The sequence below is a fragment of the Podarcis cretensis genome (assembly GCF_951804945.1).
Source record: "Podarcis cretensis genome assembly, chromosome: 7".
In the NCBI taxonomy this organism is placed as follows: Eukaryota; Metazoa; Chordata; class Lepidosauria; order Squamata; family Lacertidae; genus Podarcis; species Podarcis cretensis.
In genome coordinates, this window is record NC_137176.1 from 28,448,419 (window position 1) to 28,468,863 (window position 20,445).

At 45.6% G+C, this 20,445-nt stretch overlaps 2 long non-coding RNA genes across 2 annotated transcripts; one reads left to right on the top strand and one right to left on the bottom strand.

Moving 5' to 3' along the window:
* Positions 1-841: 841 nt before the first annotated feature.
* Positions 842-2,488, bottom strand: LOC307220959. Its single transcript, XR_013841222.1, has 2 exons — positions 2,391-2,488; positions 842-2,037 (listed from the first exon to the last, which is right to left on the bottom strand). It is a non-coding gene; the product is annotated as an uncharacterized lncRNA (long non-coding RNA).
* A 74-nt stretch (positions 2,489-2,562) lies between these two features.
* On the top strand, positions 2,563-9,133 carry LOC307220936. The gene is made up of 2 exons (XR_013841160.1): positions 2,563-2,914; positions 6,723-9,133. It is a non-coding gene; the product is annotated as an uncharacterized lncRNA (long non-coding RNA).
* Positions 9,134-20,445: the final 11,312 nt, after the last annotated feature.

Here is a 20,445-nt window from a genome sequence, read left to right on the forward strand (position 1 = left end):
GCAGTTCGAAAGCACGTCAAAGTGCAAGTAGATAAATAGGTACCGCTCTGGCGGGAAGGTAAACGGAGTTTCCGTGCGCTGCTCTGGTTCGCCAGAAGCGGCTTAGTCATGCTGGCCACATGACCCAGAAGCTGTATGCCAGCACCCTCAGCCAATAAAGCGAGATGAGTGCTGCAACCCCAGAGTCGGCCACGACTGGACCTAATGGTCAGGGGTCTCTTTACCTTTAAGAAGAACCAAAGGCCCATTTATTCCAGCATGCTGCTCTCACAGTGACAAACCAGACACATACAGTGGTACCTCAGATTACATACGCTTCAGGTTACAAACCCCGCTAACCCAGAAATAGTACGTCGGGTTAAGAACTTTGCTTCAGGATGAGAACAGAAATCGTGCAGCGGTGGCGCAGTGGCAGCAACAGGAGGCCCCATTAGCTAAAGTGGTGCTTCAGGTTAAGAACAGTTTCAGGTTAAGAACAGACCTCCGGAACGGATTAAGTACTTAACCCAAGGTAGGTACCACTGTACATAAAACCCACAGGGAGGACTTGAGAGAAACTACATGCGCCCCAACTTGTGATTTCCAGCAACAGGTCACCCTGAACAATTTGATGTCATCAGCAAACTTGGCCATCTCACTGCCAACCCCTAATTCCATGTAATTTATGAACAAGAAGCCCTGGGCTTGGGCTTGGTGAAATAAACAGTCTGCTTATATGTGTATATGCAGTTGTTTCAGAGTAGGCAATTAAAACTATTTTCATGTACATTAATTTAGGGAAATGGAATTACGGGATCCATTATACACTTAGGAAGCAATCCTATACATGTCTACTCAGAAGTAAATCCCATTAGATTTATTGCACTAATTCCCAGGTAAGTGGGTGCAGGACTGAAGTCTTATTTACCTCCCTTGCTACTGGTTAAACAGAGCTGTTTCCTTTACACTTTTTGCAAATGTTTGGGGATTTCCACATTGCAAGCAAGCTGTATAGAAATTCGGAGAAGTTGCATTAAAACTAAATTATGTGCCAATTCTTGCGTTGAGAGGGGCATTTGCCTAATAAATCCAAATACTCTCCCATATTTGGAAAAAAAATCTACTCATGCAATACAGGGAATTGACTGATCCCTCAAATTCAGCGTTTTAAGATTTGACATATTTCCTAGTTTGCATATTATAGTTCATCTTCATGTAACCTCTTCTTGTGTTGGATACAGAAAAGTAAATAGTTACCCTCCAGGATCAAAAATAATCTTGTTCCACATCACACATAAGGATTAGGGTTGCCACCTTGAACAGCAGCAGAGCACAACGGACATTTTGCTGGGGAAATGTCACTAAGAACCTCCATCTCTGCAAGCGTTTTTAGATCCACAAGAGAGAGTCTAATAATTCCCCAAGCGAGTTTCAGGGCATGCTAGTCATTTTGCTTCCGTTTATTTTCAGCGCATGCAAATGCAATACCGTTCTCCCGCAATTCCTTCTGCGGAAGGCGAGTCTGCAAAACACGCTTTTAAGTGGAGAGCAAAGATGCTGCACGTTGCTGCATTTCGAAACCAAAAGGTGCCTAGAAATCGCGCGCTTTGGGCCGTAAAATCTCATTGCTAGCCGAGGGCGGGGTGGGGGGAGAGTCTCAAGAGACGAGGGAAACGCATTCAGAGGCACTTGAAAATTTATAAACCGCGCTGAGCCGCAAATCAAAACTCGGGAAGGACACGACAGAAATGGTTTTTATCAAAAGTCTGCAATCGGCTACTTTTTTGTTTAGTTTTCTTTAATGCTGGTGGGGTTTCTGGACCACTGACAGAATTTCCGCTTGTGAAGCTTTTCCTAAGGTGGGGTTGTGAATAGCAGCAGCTGAATTTCTGCCTGTTATTCGGGCGTTAGGAGGATCCAGAAACCAAGATCATGGTCAGGAGGGGGTGGTGGACGTTGCACCCCCTCCCTTGTCTGTGTTGTGATGGGGAGGGGTCCAGAGGCGGCTGATTCTCCGACTTGCCAAAGTGTCGATTTCCAACCCCGTGAGATCCCCACCTGCAAAAGCAGAAACTATTGAGATCTGCCCTGCAAGACAATTACGCAGAGCGAGGTAAACCCGCCGCTGAAACCAACGGGCTGCACGAGTTCAAGGCTATAAACTGCTGAAAACCCAACTCAATTTAAAATGACGGTGGGGTTTGCTTCGGAATAAGCAAACCAGAAACGAAGCCAGCTGACTCCCGATCCGAGGACGGGAACTGCAAAGCCAGCAGCTCTTTAATCTGGACTTAAGGCTGCGATCCTGACAACAGGAAAATAGTCAACCCGGTTGGAGCGCAGCGGGACTTGCCGCCCAGTAAAGACGCGCGGGGTTGCGCGCTAAAGTCTCGATAATATGCGGGCCTTACTTCCGAGGAAATTGGGTTGCTGGTTCTCCGACTCGTGCAGAGGGCTCGGATCGCGCCCTCTTCTCCCCCCCTCCCCTCCTTTCGGCTGGGCGGCTGCGCGCTGCGCTCCTCCACCCCCTTGGAGAGCCACGTGTCCCTGCCTGGTCTTTATTGTGCTCGGGCTCCTCGCCCGCCTCGTCGCTCCATGAAGCGCGCCCAGAGCTCCAGCTTTGCACACACGCACGCGTGCACGAGGAGACAGCTGAGCAAAGGCGCCGCCGCTTGTGGTTCCTCCTGCAAGCCGGATTAAGGCTGCTGATCTTATGCTCAGCAGCGCCCCACTGGACCCGCTTCTTGGTAGACCGGGGGACAGAGGTTGGGTGGCAGCGGCGCTTGAAGCCGGGCTGCTGCTGCTGCTGCAAGGCGCCGGGCTAAGTCTGCTGCGGAGGCGCAGGCAGGAGCTGCTGCTGCTGCTGCTGCTGCAGGGAATCCGGTTTCCGCCTCGCCACCGGAGGAGGAGCAGCAGCAACACTGCCCAGCCCGGGGTAAGGAGCAGCGCGCGCGCGCATTTTTCCGCATTTCTCATGTCTCGAGGGAAGGGCGATGGGATGGCAGCTTAATGCAAAGCTCCCGATCCTCTCCAACCTCTCTCCCCCCCCCCCCGACGCAGTAAGTCAACAGGTGCGGTTTTGCAATGCGCCCATTGGATAAGGCTTCCCCTGTTGAACTTTTTTTCCTGTTAAAGATTGGGGGCGGGGGGGTGGTTCGTGTTGTAACGCAGAGGCGGCAAGGTGTGCGCTGAGGTTTTAATTCTATTTCTGTGGCGCCCGCCCTTCAGTCTTTGAAGCCCGTTGTCATCTCTGCCGGAGAGGTCCGAGCTGCAGTTTTTTCAGTTAGTAACACATACTTCTTTTATAAACTGCCCGTGAGATGACCTGTTCCTGCTGTCATGGCTGGAAAGCCGGGCATCCTCTTCTAGAATGTTTTAATTTTGTGGTACGTCTCCGCCTGTGCCCACGCATTCATACGCACTATAACACTTCAAGGGCTGGAGCGTGTCGGTTTTCTCTGTGTTCTCCCTCTTCAGCCCCACAATAAGACGCACAAACATTCCATATATCAAACTGTTCTCAATTGTAGAGTTGGAAAGGACAATGAGGATCATCTAGTCCAACCCCTTGCAATGCAGGAATCTTTTGTCCAAACCTACAACCCTGAGATTAAGAGTCTCATGCTCTACCAACTGAGCTATACTGACTTCCATAGTTTGCGTAGTTACTGGTTTCTTTAGACCCTCACTTTCTTTCTCTTGTAGGCTCAACTGTCATCAACCTTCTGTCAGCTCGCAAGTTCCTGTTAAGTGCTTTCTGGGTTGTGATTTTTTAAAAAATAAAAAATAATTTAAATTAACTCACAACGACGGTATGTACCTAGGGTTTCCCCCTAGGCGTGTAGAAGCAGCTAGTTTTCTTTTAGGTGGTTCTATGCTTCTTCCAAATTGATTGGTACTCAACCACCTGAGTGTGCTATTAGAAGGAATGATGTTGCTTTAACTGTGGCCTGTCATGTTTCCGCATAAAAGTATGGTGTATTTACAGCAATGAAGACAGGAACTTGGTGGAGGTTTCTCATGTACTAACTCTTAATGTGGGTTTGAATGGGCCTTGTTCATTACCAGAGGGGAATGCCACAAGGTGCCACAAAAGCGGAGGGAACTGATGCTGAGAATATTTATTTTATTATATTATTAAATTTCTATCTTGCCCTTCCTCCTGAAGGAGCCCAGGTCTTAGTATAAAAGCTGATCGCTTGAGCCCAGGTGACAGTTTCCACAGTCTGCCACGGAAGGGATTTGTGGCCTTAGCCAAGTCATTCAGTATTTTTCCAGACTATTGTTCTTTCACATTTAGCTGCTACATTGGCGGGCAACCTCTGGCTTGGGGGGCAGGGGGACATATACCCGACCCCAGTCTGCTCTTACATGGTGACCCTTGGAATCTGACCCTCAAGTGTCTCTCTGTCTTCATTCTTGTATCCTCACTGAAAGAGTGTCAGATCTAAACTTATATCTAGTATGAGAAATTGGTACAGTGGTACCTCAGGTTACAGACGCTTCATGTTACAGACTCCGCTAACCCAGAAATAGTACCTCGGGTTAAGAACTTTGCTTCAGGATGAGAACAGAAATCGCACGGCGGCGGCAGGAGGCCCCATTAGCCAAAGTGGTACCTCAGGTTAAGAAAAGTTTCAGGTTAAGAACAGACCTCCGGAACAAATTAAGTTCTTACCCTGAGGTACCACTGTATTGGCCTCTACCATCATGCAGCCCCTGACAAAAGGATTACCCCTTAGGCTGTGTTCGAAATTCGCCAGGCACATTTTGCATGTGGCTATTGGCCACTTGTGACCAAGTGAAGATGCCCACGTGTCAAGATGACTCCTGGCATCTCCACCATCTGGAGGTGCATTCCTGGGGATCCTCAGATCTCAACTGTTTTCACACACTAATACTACAGCCTGTAGAATTCTATCTGTTATATTTTTTCTGCACAATCAAGAATGAATTTCAGGAAACAAAAAAGCCGTACTGTATTGAAAAACACAACTTTCAAGCTGTCTGCCCCCCCCCCATGGGAACTAGGCAGCATTCCTTTTTTTGGCAACTGTGTCCCTGTTTGAAGGAGCCATTTGGCACCTACCTTATACAGTGGTACCTCAGAGGTCCGTTCTTAACCTGAAACTGTTTTTAACCTGTAGCACCACTTTAGCTAATCGGGCCTCCCGCTGCTGCCGTGCCGCCGCCGCCGCACGATTTCTGTTCTCATCCTGAAGCAAAGTTCTTAACCCGAGGTACTATTTCTGGGTTAGCGGAGTCTGTAGCCTGAAGCGTCTGTAACCTGAGGTACCACTGTATATCTGAGTTTCTAACACTGCCCATAGGAAATATGGCCTCTGAGAGAGAGAGAGAAATGGCCCACTCCTGATGCAGAGGGCATTGGGCATAGCAAGAGTCCTTGACTCGGCAGATTGTGTGTGTGTGTGTGCTTGTTTCTGGGAAGCTTTGCTTCCAGGGAGTGGTGCTGAATTTCTCTTTCTGGTAGTGAGAGATTCCTAGAAGCAGGACCAATGTCCAACCCATTTTTCAGGATCATTTTGATTAGAATAGCAGCAAGGGCAAGACTCATGTGTGCTTAGAAGTGTATAAACAGTGCATGAGCTAGTGTATGGGTAGGCAAACTAAGGCCCGGGGGCCAGATCCGGCCCAATCGCCTTCTAAATCCGGTCCGTGGATGGTCCGGGAATCAGCATGTCTTTACATTAGTAGAATGTGTCCTTTTATTTAAAATGCATCTCTGGGTTGTTTGTGGGGCATAGGAATTCATTCATATATTTTTTTCAAAATATAGTCCGGCCCCCCCACAAGGTCTGAGGGACAGTGGAGCGGCCCCCTGCTGAAAAAGTTTGCTGACCCCTGGGTTGGACATTGACTAGGAAAGCACAGGCTCAATTCTCTGCTCAATCTCAAAGCTCGCTGGGTGACTTTGGACCGGCCACTATTTCTCAGACAAACAAAGTTATTATAAGGACAATATATTTGTAAACTAATGTATGTTGCCCAGATTTCCTTGGATGGGTGATGGGATACAAGTGAAATATAGAAATATTGCCGTTATGTCTTTAAAATCCAAATTGTTGTCTTAAACTAAATATCAGCTAAAAGCTCCCTGGCTTTTCCCCATGGTGGTTGCAAAGAAAAACTTGATAACTGTAGTTTTCAAATATTTGGGCAAGCAAAAAGCAAAACCCAAATGCACCGTGTCAGCAAAGAACATTATTTTTAAGCTGATCTCATGACTTGTGACATCAGGTTACACAGATCTACCAGGCTCCTGTCAGCCTCCGCTGATAAGAAGGAATTTCTTCGATAGAGAAACTGCAGCTGGAATTTGAAGGGAGGGAAGGAAGCACAATTCTGAGCATATTTGCAGAGAATTAAGGATCAGGCTGTGTGGACAGAGTCTCTCATGTGAAACTTAAAATCAGCTTTATTTTAAACCACTCTACAGTGAGAATGTGTAAGCCTGCTTTGACTACAGTATACAATTGAATTCTGTTCCACATTTAATCCTGAATGAATGAATAGCATTTTACATATGGCGTGATTAGTGTGAAAGAAACGTAGACCGCATATTCTCTCTCCCACCTACTTTTGAGTAAGCCCCACTGAACTCATTGGGACTTGCTTCTGAGTAGGATAGGAGTGCAACTGTTACAGATATTTGTGCCTTGATTGCCTTAAGCGTAGATGGCCTGATCTGCTATTTATTGTTGGTTATTTTAATCTGTCACCAGAAGGTACCGAGCCATGGATGGAGATCTTCTGAGAAACTGGAAAATGGAGGAGTCTTCCATCTTCATGTTCTACCAGCCTCTGGAGAGATACCAAGCAAAGGTGGCGCAGCTTCACTTCTCTGCTAGGACTGTGTAAACTTCTGTGCCTTCCTAAGCTATTACCTTCTCCTCGTGTTTCATTGCTGCTGTTATGGTTGCAATTTTATGCACTTTTACTTGGGAGTAAGTTCCTTTGGACACAGTGGAAAGTATTTTTTGGGTAAACTTGCAAAAGTTGGAGCTGCGTGATAACCAATAATAATTCCCTCTTGATGGTACCATAATCTGCAGTCCCAAGTCGCAGGGCATCTAGAAAGGCGTTTTCGGTGCCTGCTCCGACACTATCGAACTCCATACCTTGGGAGACTTGCCTCAGGTTGGACCACGTGTAAAGCACTTCTGAAAAATTAGAGCTGGTGAGTGGAGCACCACCATGTGGAAAGAGATCTTCCGTGATTCTGAACGTGCATTGAAAATACGAACGGACCAATACAGTTTTAGGCATGTTTGTTTCGGCAAGCCTATGTGGCCTATGTAAAATGTTGATACGTGTTTCAGTCTGATATTTAGGCAATTGTTGGTTTTAATTATTGTTTTAAAATAATTGTTTTTAATGACAATACTATTTTTTAAAACTATTTTTGTAGGGTTATTGCACTAAATAATAATAAATGAATGGATTTTAATAACGAACTAAACAAAAGAATAACAAATTGTGGACCAAGGAGTAGTCTGCAGTGTGATTTTAGTCATATCTATATATTATTATTCTTAGAAGAATGATTATTCTTCAGACCTGAGCAGGCCCAGAGTATGTTCACCCAGGAGTTGGATTCCTGGATCCTAACAGCAGTCCATTTCACTCTCCGTACATAATTCATCTAGCAATGGTTAGAGTTTCGGTATAAGCTCTGAACCATCACAGCCCCGTTTCCAGAATGAAAATGGGTTATTCATGCAAATTGCATTTTAACTGCTGGCTTTAAATGTGTTGCGATGTATTTTAACTATCTTCTTTTTAACTATTTGTGTTTTACAAGTTGAGATGGGCTATAGATATATTGGCGTTTCCGTGTGCTGCTCTGGTGCCGGTTCGCCAGAGCAGCTTCGTCACGCTGGCCACGTGACCCGGAAGTGTCTGCGGACAGCGCTGGCTCCTGGCCTCTAGTGTGAGATGAGCGCACAACCCTAGAGTCTGTCAAGACTGGCCCGTACGGGCAGGGGTACCTTTACCTTTATCTTTTATGATATATTAAATAATAGTCACCTGCTGTGTTCGAGGAACGCATAGCTATATTGTGGCAGTTCATAATGTGGTGAATCTGCAGGATAAGGGAAAGAGCTGTTTACTGGATAGTCAGTGTCAAACAGGACCGGCCCACCCATGAGGCAGTGTGGGCAATGGATCCGGTCTCCAAGGAGTCCCGCAGCCATGGTGACAACAATGGCTGTGGTGCGCTGCTTGAAGTCCTGATCTGCCTCTACAGCGGCCTTGTTCCTGATGTAGATCTTCACTCACCCATTCTTCCCCAGTTGTGGGAGGAACCGTTTTGTGGCTCGCCTCGGGTACCAAAATGTCTTGGGCTGGCCTTGATGGTGAAGATCTCAAGGTGTTCATAGATTATGTTTGCATACCAGGAAGTTCTCCAGTGTTGAGTCTTCCTGCATCTCCAACTCTTAATAGCAGAAGGCACCCCAAGCAAACGCACTACCAACTATCAGGACGTAAAATAAAATTGCAGTCCCACCCCGGAGTGGTTCATCAGCCAGAGACTAGGTAGTCAGTGGACCACCGGCAATGCTTTCCTTGAGATGATGGGCGTCCCCAGTCATCAGTGATATCTGGCAGATTGCAGATACATATTCTGTATTTCAGAGGCTTGGCCACCTGTCTCTCTTGTAGATTTATATAGATTAGAAATGATCTCCATATACTTAGGGAACAAGAAATCTGTTAAATCAGGTAACAGAAACTTTTAACTAATGGCATATCATTTTCATGGCAGCTTTTATCCAGAAATTTTAGAATCTGATTGCTGGGTCTTTGCCTGCCACTAATTTTGCAATAAACAAAATACACTTCAGAATATGCAACACAAACAAATTATTGAACTACTATAAATGTGTGGAAGCTGCGGTTGTAAAACATAAATTGTATGTTACAATGCCTACTCAGATATGTAGAAAGTTGGCCTGTGTTTTGATCAGGCTGTTAGCTTATTGTTGATTTTTTAAATGTTTTAAATAGCTGTTTTTAACTGTTACTGATTATTTATTTATTTTTATACTTGAGCTACTTTGAGTTTTTAAAAAACAATTGAGTGGTATATGAACTTTTCCGAAATAAATAACATGTTATTTTTGTTTTTGAACTGTAAGAGATTTAAGGCTGCATTCCTAAACTCCCTTGCTTAAAAGTGTTATTTGTTGAAATGGGTGGGATTTATTTTGATGAAACATACGTGCGATGGGTGTTGTTGTCAAATGTATGCCCATCCCTGCGGTCACACTCCTATATCTTAGGGTAGTAACTGAAAGAATTGCATCACCAAAGAAATGGAGCGTGTGTACTAGTTAAGAGCTGGTAAAATCGTCCTAAGAGTTTTGTGAATGCCTCTCCTAGAACACACTGTAGGATACCCCAGAGCGAGGAAGGAGAATACGGAATGATTCTGTAACCCGACCTTAATAGCCAGTTGGTGGTCTAGTAACCATATACAGTCGTACCTTGGAAGTCAAACGGAATCCGTTCCGGAAGTCTGTTCAACTTTCAAAGCGTTTGGAAACCAAAGCGCTGCTTCTGATTGGCTGCAGGAAGCTCCTGCAGCCAATCAGAAGCCCCGTCGGACATTCGGCTTCCAAAAATAGTTCGCAAATCGGAACAGTCACTTCCGGGTTTGCTGCGTTCAGGAGCAGAAACAGAAAACTCTACAGGTTTTATTTTGTAAAAGGCTTTAAGCTCTATCAATAAAAGATGATATTTATAAATGGCCTGAAGTTTTCTAGAGTCTAGACACTATTAAGAAATAACAATCCCTGCTCACAGGCCACAATCTAAGACCCCATCTGCATTAAACATTTAAAACAGTATCTTAATATTTTAACCAGGGATGGCTTTCCCCCAAAGATTCCTGGGAGCTATAGTTTAAGGGCGCTGAGAGTTGTTAGGAGACCCCTATTCCCCTCTGAGCTACAATTCCTAGAGTTCCCTGAGAAGAAGGATTGGCTGTTAAATCAGGAGGGAATTGCAGTGAAGGGGAATAGGGATCTCCTGACAGCTTTCAGGATCCTTAACAAATCGTAGCTCCCAGGATTCTTTTGGGGGGAAGCCATTGCTGGTTAAAACATGATACTGCTAAACAGACACAATACAAAAGGAAAAACGTGTTGGGGGGGGGAATAAGCATATGCAGGAACAAGTAAATGATTCATGACCAATTGGGAAGGCTGGCAAAGGGGAGATATCTGGGAAAGGAAGTTGTTCCAGTTGGTGGAGTGGGCTGTGCTGTTTCTCCTCATCCTCTTCTGTCCACTTCTGAATTAGTCTCAGGAGCACAGCTGCCAGTCATTGGAGGGGAAAGTACTACACATTAATCATAAACTCAGAAGCAGAAAAAAAAGAGTGGAGGAAAACAACGAAGTTCCACCACACTTGGAAGTCAAGGTATCTCCAACAAACAGAATGCTCTCTGCTGATTCTGCTGTTACTGGTTGATCAGCAGAAAGCCCAGCAGCGTCTTGTCTTCCTTACCCCATCAAGTTGCAAAGAAGCTGCTTGGAGCATGGTGTTCTTTACACCAGAAGGAAGTGGGAAACTTCTTAACACTGGGCTCCGAGCAGAGAACCAGGAATAGGCTTTAAAGTAAACGAGTGGGAACAGACTGTCATTGAGTAAATGGCAACCAGTGCATGTTAGAATTTGCTGTTTGCAGTTTGCATCACCCTGCTAAGGATAAGAAGGGTTATATTGTACGTCAGCTGATGTGTGCTGACTTAATATTAGGATTAGTTAGTTTGTTTAATTATAAGAATTGATTGGCTTCTGTGTATTGATCTCAGTATAATAATGTGTTACACTTTCTGCCTGGTATCTTTTGACCTTAATAAGGTACCTTCTCTCGGTGTCTCTGTCTGTCTGTCTCTCTGTGTGTGTGTACACTTTACATTATTTAAGTGTCAAAATGGTCTTTGGCCCACAAAAGCCTATTTCAGTCTGTTTGTTACTCCTTATAAAGTGCTATGGGACTTCATTGTTTTGCTGCAACTTAACAATACGGCTGCCTCACTGGAGAATGTACCTTTGTGCGAAAAGGGAATTGCCTGCTAATTTGTGCACAATTGCTAACTTTCAATACCTTCCCGCCCCTTGTGGAATTGGAAATGGTGAGTTTGATAGCACTAGGTTAGCGCCGTGGCTATACAGATTCACCTTCCCCTACCTGGTGGCTTCCAGTTGATGTTGGACTCTCAGCTCCCACCAACCCCAACCAGAACGGCAAATTACCAGGGAAGGTACAAAATCCAAAGAAAGCTTTTTCTCTTTGCTTCTGGGCAAAAGCTCTTAGCGTCTCCCTCTCCAGCTGAAATTTCACACACGCCTCTTACTCCCCCACAGTTAATGTAATTAATGTTCCTTGGCATGAACATTAATGTTCCCTCAGCATGTTCCACCCCAACCTGACAAGAGGAGGGAATTCTTCCACAAAGCCTGAAGCAATCAGTGAGAATTGCTCTGCAGGTCAGGGATAAGGATCTTGCTCCTGCAGGAGCTTTTGCAAAGTCTTGTATTCATGCTCTCCTAACAAGGTACCAAGAAGCCCAGTCTGCTCATAGGAGCTTCGAGATGATAGGTTGTCTGCTATCTCTTTGTGGCTGGGGAAAATGAAGGTGGTGGAGGGACATGTTGGTTGTTTTTGTTTTTTAAATCCTGGAGCTGCATAAAGTCTAATCTGTTGTATATTGATGCATTTAAAATTGCATGTGCTCTGCATTTATTGGAATGTTTAAATTCTTCCTTCACCTGGAGAGGCAAAGGAGGTGAACATCTGTATCTGGAAAGTATCAAGCAATTCCCACCTGCCCCCCAAAAGGAAGTCTAGCCCATGCATGCAGCCTGTTGCAGCTTAAGGCAGAAACACCAGTGGGGCTGCCTAGTGCTAATCAGTAAATCTAAATTAGTGATTTGCTCTTGAGCTAAGCAATGAGATGGGGACGCGGCTGGCGCTGTGGGTTAAACCACTGAGCCTAGGACTTGCTGATCAGGAGGTCGGTGGTTTGAATCTCCACGACGGGGTGAGCTCCCATTGCTCGGTCCCTGCTCCTGCCAACCTAGCAGTTCGAAAGCACGTCAAAGTGCAAGTAGATAAATAGGTACCACTCCGGCGGGAAGCTAAACGGTGTTTCCGTGTGCTGCTCTGGTTCGCCAGAAGCGGCTTAGTCATGCTGACCACATGACCCTGAAACTACGTCGGCTCCCTCGGCCAGTAAAGCGAGATGAGTGCCGCAACCCCAGAGTTGGTCACGACTGGACCTAATGGTCAGGGGTACCTTTACCTTTACCTTTAAGCAATGAGATATTTCTTTTCAAAGGCAGCAAAACTCTGTGTAGCACTTGAGTCCAGTTTCTTGGCAGGCTTCAATGCTGCAGCCAAAGTAGTCTTAAGGGTTGGTCTCAAATATGTGATTAAGGCAGCGTATCTTGAACTTTTAAAAGTCTACTGCACCATCCAGTCCTCACCTTGCTGCTGCCCCCTCTCACCCCAGCGTCAACCATCTCTTTGAAAGCTAAGTATGCAAAGATCTTGAAATGCTGCTCCAGATGCCCAAAGCTGCACACAAGAATACAGTGGTGCCCTGCAAGACGAATGCCTCGCAAGATGAAAAACTCGCTAGATGAAAGGGCTTTCCGTTTTCCGAGGTGCTTCGCAAGACGAATTTCCCTATGGGCTTGCTTCGCAAGATGAAAACGTCTTGCGGGTTTGCTTCCTTTTTCTTAAAGCCGTTAATACCCGGGGAATCCGCGCTCTGCAAGACGAAAAAATTGCAAGATGAAGCAACTCGCGGAACGAATTAATTTCGTCCTGCGAGGCACCACTGTATGTAGTTCAGGGGAAATCATAGGTGCTTTTAACAGGAATCTCTACCCACCCCCTTACTGCCTTTGGGCTCTACCCTTTAGCCTGGAAGATAGAGGTCTACCAGTAGATCGCAGCCTGAGAGAACTGGGTCAAACTGATAGCTTGACCATAACAAGGTGTGTAAATTAGGCTGCTAAAACAAATATAACTTGGTTCTCAGGGAACCAGGAGTAGAGTTTGGGGTTGGAAAGACTAGGAGCTCATTTCTGGTGCCAGAAACAAATTCCTCAGCTGAACATGTGCTCTTCTCACACAGCCACTCAAGTTCCTTCAGTCCAACTGTGTGTCTGCCCTGGCTGTTATTCTGCCACCAGCCTCTGGTTGGTGGACCTAGAATCTCTAGTAAAAACGCACCAGCAAAATTTATCATTGAATCAAAAGTCTGTCCACCCCTGCCTAAAAGCCTGTCCTCAGTCTTGGAAGTCCTGTGAGATTGGAAGTAGCGGCGAAGAGTGCATTTGAGGACATGCAGAGTGCATTTTCCTCACAACAGGCTAACCACAGCCTACTCCCTGTCTGTCAGCAGAGCCGGATGTAAGCTCAAGGATGGTAAACATTAAGCACAACAGTAGAATAAGCTGCTCTGCACAGTATGAAAGAAGGGCAAAGTCTGGGCACAGTGAGTTCGTTTGTCTGCTTGATTTCCTCTGGTTTGCAAGGTAGTTATTACTGTTTGACAAAATTCAGCTATCCAAGGAGAGGCTCTTTGTGGTTAGTATGACCTACAAGGAAGGGGAACAAACAAAACATAGTACCTAATGAGCCAGTCAAATTTACAGATATCCTTTTAAGGGGGAAATATCCTTACAAAGGGACGCGGGTGGCACTGTGGGTTAAACCACAGAGCCTAGGACTTGCCGATCAGAAGGTTGGCAGTTCGAATCCCCGCAACGGGGTGAGCTCCCGTTGCTCGGTCCCTGCTCCTGCCAACCTAGCGGTTCGAAAGCACGTCAAAGTGCAAGTAGATAAATAGGTACCGCTCCGGCAGGAAGGTAAACGGCATTTCTGTGTGCTGCTCTGGTTCACCAGAAGCGGTTTAGTCATGCTGGCCACATGACCCGGAAGCTGTCTGCGGACAAACGCCGGCTCCCTCAGCCTATAGAGCAAGATGAGCGTGCAACCCCAGAGTCGGTCACAACTGGACCTAATGGTCAGGGGTCCCTTTACCTTTACTATCCTTACAGAAGTCAACCATCTTTCAAGTCCCTTGTGCTAGTTTGTTGGGTACAGCTTGATGCCAAGATGAGCATTGCCTACAGAAGTCTTTAGTCCCCTATAAGCAAACGAATAAATATAAGCCAAATTGTGACACGGGATTGATCATCTTGTTACAAATTTGGCTGTTTAGGCTGAAGTCCTGTGTATGCTTCACCTAAGAATAAGTGCCACTGAAATCGTTTGGGCTTACTTTTGAATAGACACATATAAGTTTCCACTGTTAGATTATTGTGAATTGATTTGCCTAGCATACTACCTAAGTAGAGATCACAGGTTAAGCAAAGAGGTTTAATGTTCTTTAATGGCTGGAATATTCTCTTTAGCCTCATGTTACAGCCTCCTGCTGCTGGGAGAGGCAGAGAAACAACAGTTTGAATTTAGGTTACTGACCAAGCGATGGAAGTTCTGAGCTGGAGTCAGCCCAAACTGGGATGCAAGTAGGGGATGGTTAATAAATTACAAGAATTGTTTTGTGGGAATCTGCTGCAAGTTGTGCTGCCTTCTTTAGGTGCCTGTTTGCTTCCAACATGCTCTTCCCCTATACTTATAACAAAGTTGCTATAAATCTCTCATAACTTGAACAAAAACTAGGCCACTCCTAAAACACTTATTTCAGTCAGGAAAGCGTCCTTTTTAGAACACGGTTAGTTGAATGCTGTCGCTAGTACCTTCTGACCTGCTCCTGCACAGGTTTTTTCCCCACAAACGCATTAAAATAAAGATAAAACAAAACTCAAAGTCACGCAAATGTCAGCAACATTTTCAAACGAGGTGGAAGGGGGTGGTGTCTTTAAGCTCCACGATTCTTTAACGTGCAGGGTTTTTATCTGCCACATGTTTCAATTTCCTTATTTTCCTTGGCTTTTCATCTTGCTTGACATAAATCCAATTAAATGCCTCTTTAGTATTTGGTTGTTATAAGGGGGGAGGGAAAACTCATTCATATTAGGCTGTCTGAGAAAATTGCAACAGGACACGCATTAGTAGAGAGAGTTTGTGGGGAGCATTAAGGGAAAACGTGAAACCTCACTGCAATCTGAAGTCCATACTATTACCGCAGCACCCTACCATCATCTCCCCATCATTCAGATCATGCCTTCTTAGCGATTGGGGTCAGTGGTGTCCGGTCAGATCAAGAACCAGGAAGATCTGTGGCATGGCTTTGAAGACTAAAATTGATGTGTTACCTCCTTGAAATTCTTCCTCCAAGTATTTATTTATTAAACTACTTGCATATATATGGTACACACACCTCTCAAGGTGGTATACAACATATCAGAATAAAATCAGCAAAAAGCAACCTTAAGAACAGGCATAGGCAAACTCGGCCCTCCAGATGTTTTGGGACTACAACTCCCATCATCCCTAGCTAACAGGGCCAGTGGTCAAGGATGATGGGAATTGTAGTCTCAAAACATCTTGGAGGGCCAAGTTTGCCTATGCCTGCTTAAGAACATCAATAAAACATCAATAAACAATGGTTGGTTAAAATGGAGAAATCCATGTTGCAAAGGACTATCAAAACAATACAGTGGTACCTTGGTTTACAACCATAATCCATTCCAGAAGTCTGGTTGTAAACCAAAACAGGTTGTAACCCAAGGCGCGCTTTCGCCAATGGGGCCTCCCCCCCAAAATTGGTTGTAATCCAGAAAAAAATGAGTTGTGATCCAAAAAAAGGAACACACGCTTCCGGGTTTGACGTGGTTGTAATCCAAAACGGTTGTAATCCAAAGTTGTTGCAAACCAAGGTACCCCTGTATAGTTTTCAAAAGGTGTCTGAAAGAAGGGAGAGCTGATTTCTGCCAAAACTCCACAGGCAGGGAGTTCCACAGAGCAGAGCCTGGTTCCTACCGAAGGCCATCAACCCCAGCAGTGTGGGGAACCAGAAGTGCTCTAGCAGGGAATCTCAGTCATTGAGATGGGACATAAGAAATCAGATGGTCCTTAAGGTACTTTCGGCTTGGGGATTAACACGAGTACTTTGAATCTGGTCTGGTAGCAAACTGGCAAGCAGTGTAGCTCTCTCAGCAGTGGAGTAGCCTATTGCCAGGAATCTGCTCCTATGAGCAGCCTAGCCGCTGCATTTTGTGCTAGTTGAAGCTTCTGGGCCAGATAACAAGGGCAGCCCCACATAAAGCATAGTACAGTAATCAAGCCATGAGGTTACAAATGGTGGTCAGGCAGTAGTGGTTGAGGGATGGTTGCCGCTGATGTATTAGCCAGAGCTGGAAAAAGAACTGGCCGCAGAAGACACTTGAGCCTTGAGTGACAGAGGTGGATTGAGGGTTATATCCTGTACCCCTCCCAAGCAGTTCAGCGACAGAGGACACAACTTGCTGCCTGGTACCCATGGGTAGGATCATTAAGAGAGAATTAGGTGCTTATCATAACTGATACCATGGAATCACAAGACAAAGGGCAACTTCTCTGTGGTGCTTTCTGCCCGAGGCTTGGCAGTGAGTCACAAGCACCAACCTGCCCAGGCAGTGCCGCTACGGCAATGACGTCAATGGCCTCCGTGCATTTCAAGCAGGGTGTGGCCTGAGAAGGGAAATGCTCTTTCCTGGAAGATGTGCACAATAAATGGGAGCTCTTGGCTTTTTTAGCTCATGCCAAGAGGCACTTTCTTGGTTTTGCACACAAAACAGTAGCAGGTGGGGCTGTTCTCTGCTCAGGTGCGTGGCCAACATAGTCTAGCTGAGCCCAGTTCTGCTGCCTTAAGAACAAATGAATTGGAACTGCAGGACTAACCTGGCCATGGGCACAGGGCTCAATGCAGATGTGTCACACCTGGAAGAAATAGGGGGTGTATTCCGCGTTCCCTGCGTTGGCTTTGTGCTAGCTCTACTTCTCACTCATGGGCTAGACCGCTGCAAAGGTTGAAGCTCATATGATGGGATGTTTCTGCATACAAAAATTTGCTGCATTTAGCAAACTGGCACATTTGTTTTCTGTGTGATGGGCATCATTTTTATTATTATTTTTCTGCATTTGACCATTTGAGACTCCACTTCTGTAGCAGAGTAAACTAGCCAAGACACAGCTTTGACATCTCTGGTGTGTCCCAGGTTGCATTCATAGAAGTTGCTCAAGCATCCTCAGATTAAATTTGGAGACAGGAGCAAGGCATTGACAACTGGTTTGGCTTCATAGAGCAACACCAACCATTCCTGCTGCAACCTAAGCCACGGTTTGGATTACTGTTATGTCTCAACCTGAGCTCATGGTGTCTCTCATTCTAAACAAACCATGTGTTGTCATGAAGCCTTGTTCTTGGCTTACCACTCATAGCTTGTGGGAGACAAATTATGAGCCTGGATTTGGGTGTGATGCTAAGCAAACCATGGCTTGATTCCCAGGAGTGTGGCAGGACCAGGGAAGGAGCAAAGCAGCCACAATTTTTTCCCTGTGCACACTTGTTCGTTCATAGTTAAAGCCATGGTTTGGCTTAGCGTTGCATTTTAAAGATTTTAGAAGACCACCTTTCTTATTAATCTCTTGTGCTGATGACAGCCCCTACAACTCTGTTTGGCAGTCCAGTCACATGGGACATAGAGGGCTTCTGAGAGATCAAACCTGATCATTGCAGTTTTTCCTCCCCCGCCCCAATAGTTCGGAATTAGCTGATAGGGCTGTTGGAAGAAGCAGCCTAAAAAACACTCAGCTTGTCATGGTCTGGGGTTCACACTGATTATGTTCAGGGAATAACAACTTGAACAGCTGCTTTTGATTTCTTCTTAATCTGTAAACATGTTTCCACAAAAGCATGACTCAAATAATCTCTCGTGCTGATGGAAACTAATCCTGAGTATAAAAAAGCAAAACAAAAACCCAACACACTGCAGGCACACCTCATTGTTTTCGCGTTTACAGGCAGTAACCCAATTCTTACATTATGGGAGCAGTGTGTTTCCTTCTCCTTGCACTTGATTCAATGCTGCTTCTGTCAGGGTAGTTGACATCCATCTGTCTCAAGACACAATAGAGTGCACCTCCAGGGGTGAAGTCAAAACACTGCATTTGCAGCACTGAAGTGACCTCCCTGGGGCACCAGCCTAGGCAGTGTGTATGGAGGTCCTGGGATGCTCAGGAGACAAGACCTCCCCTCTCAGCCTTGGTCCAAAGGAAAGCAGAGCTATATGTTTTACACAAGCTTGGCTGCAGGAGTTGCCGGAAGGATGTGTACATGGCACCACCCAACCGTCTTAAGGACTCCACTCTGGATCTTGTTTACTCCTTAGCTTTTTCTTCTTCTGAAGATGCCCCACAAGACAGTGGAGGCATAGGATCAGAGTTTTCCTTCTCCTAGATGGGCTATCTTCCGAGGTGGACAAGTCATTGGCTGCCCTCACCTGGTTTAGCTGGCCAGTCGAAGCCCTTCCCAGGGTGTGGCCATTGTCAGATGCAGGCAGCTTCTAGGAGCCACAGGTGAGTGCAGGGTGGGGACCAAAGGTGGGCAAACTACCCCAGAAGTATTACTCCTTCCCTTAACACCCCATACACCGTGGCAGAGTACATATGAAGAAATAATGTAGAAGAGTCAGAACCCAAGTGTAATGATGCTGCCCTGGTCCGGCCTGTGATGCCAGCACAGTTCTCATATGACTCTCCTGTGTTGGCAAGGCAGGTGTTCGGTGTTAGAGTAGAAGGTCCCAGGTTCAGCCTCAGGGGTCTCCAGGTACAGCTGGAAGAGAACCTCTGAACCACTGAAGAAAAGAAGAAGAAGAAGAAGAAGAAGAAGAAGAAGAAGAAGAAGAAGAAGAAGAAGAGTTTGGATTTGATATCCCGCTTTATCACTACCCGAAGGAGTCTCAAAGCGGCTAACATTCTCCTTTCCTTTCCTCCCCCACAACAAACACTCTGTGAGGTGAGTGGGGCTGAGAGACTTCAGAGAAGTGTGACTAGCCCAAGGTCACCCAGCAGCTGCATGTGGAGGAGCGGAGACGCGAACCCGGTTCCCCAGATTATGAGACTACCACTCTTAACCACTACACCACACTGGCTCCCAATCAATGAAGACAATGCTGAGCTAGATGGACCAGTGGTCTGACTCATTATAGGGCATCTCCCAACGTTTCTACCCCACTTTCCCACCTGCTTTCTTACATTTTGCTCCGACTGGGAGCAACATGGACCACTGCCGTAGGGAAGTAGAAGACAGAACTGTGCTTCTGTCATTTAAGAATCAGGTCAAACTTGGATGTCCTTCTGGAGCTAAACCCTAAACAGACTTCCCTGAACTGCTCGGAAGGGAGAGAATGTTCTTCTGTTAACAATGGCAGCAATCTTGAGGATTGCCAGTGCATGAGGTTCCCAGAGGTTGGGGGTGTGAACTGCAAAATCAAGATGGCCGTGGGCCAGACTGGAAACTTTTATTCATCCCACTAATGACTTTTAGATACCAGCTTCAACTCATTCCTATGCTTGTTCTAACACTGTGCAAAATTGGCATGGGAGGTTGACTGGCTGATTTTATTAATTACATTTTTCTTGTACTCTTTCCAGTAATGTTACCTATGGCCTGTTGCCCAATGTGTTGAAAGGAGCACATTGAGAGGGAAGAATCATGCCCTTCTGGGCATCCTGCTCTATCACTTGCACAAAATTGAGCTTCCCCAGCAACTAACTTGCTTTATTGGCTTTCATATCACCCAAAGACCACACATTTTATTCCATTAGTCAGGCTTTGAATTCCCTTTTTTAAAAAAGAGAGGGAGGGGGAATGAGACCTGAAAGGCCCCTGAAAATATGGCCATTTGTTACTAGGGTTCTGGCAAGCAGAATTAGTATTGTAATATTAAAAAGGTGCCAATTAAGAGTCATTCTATGGTTTTTCTGTGAGTTCATGTGTTGTAAATCAAACCCCATTCACAAATACGATTCCAACATGAACTTGATAGCTTCAGAAGAAAGATGTGGACTATTTGCAAATTTTCCCCACCGTTATCAATCAATTTATTTGTATGCCTCCTTTCTAAAGTTAAAACCATGCTCGAGGTGGCTAACAACATATCAAAATATCACGTAATTACAAGCAACAAAAGTAGACCTAGACAATAAAAAATAGTATCAATAGCAGCAGCAACCCCAACAACAAAAAACCTCTAAACAGTACTCTAGGTCTCTACCAGTGTGGTGTAGTGGTTAAGAGCGGTAGACTCGTAATCTGGGGAACCGGGTTCGCGTCTCCGCTCCTCCACATGCAGCTGCTGGGTGACCTTGGGCCAGTCACACTTCTCTGAAGTCTCTCAGCCCCACTCACCTCACAGAGTGTTTGTTGTGGGGGAGGAAGGGAAAGGAGAATGTTAGCCGCTTTGAGACTCCTT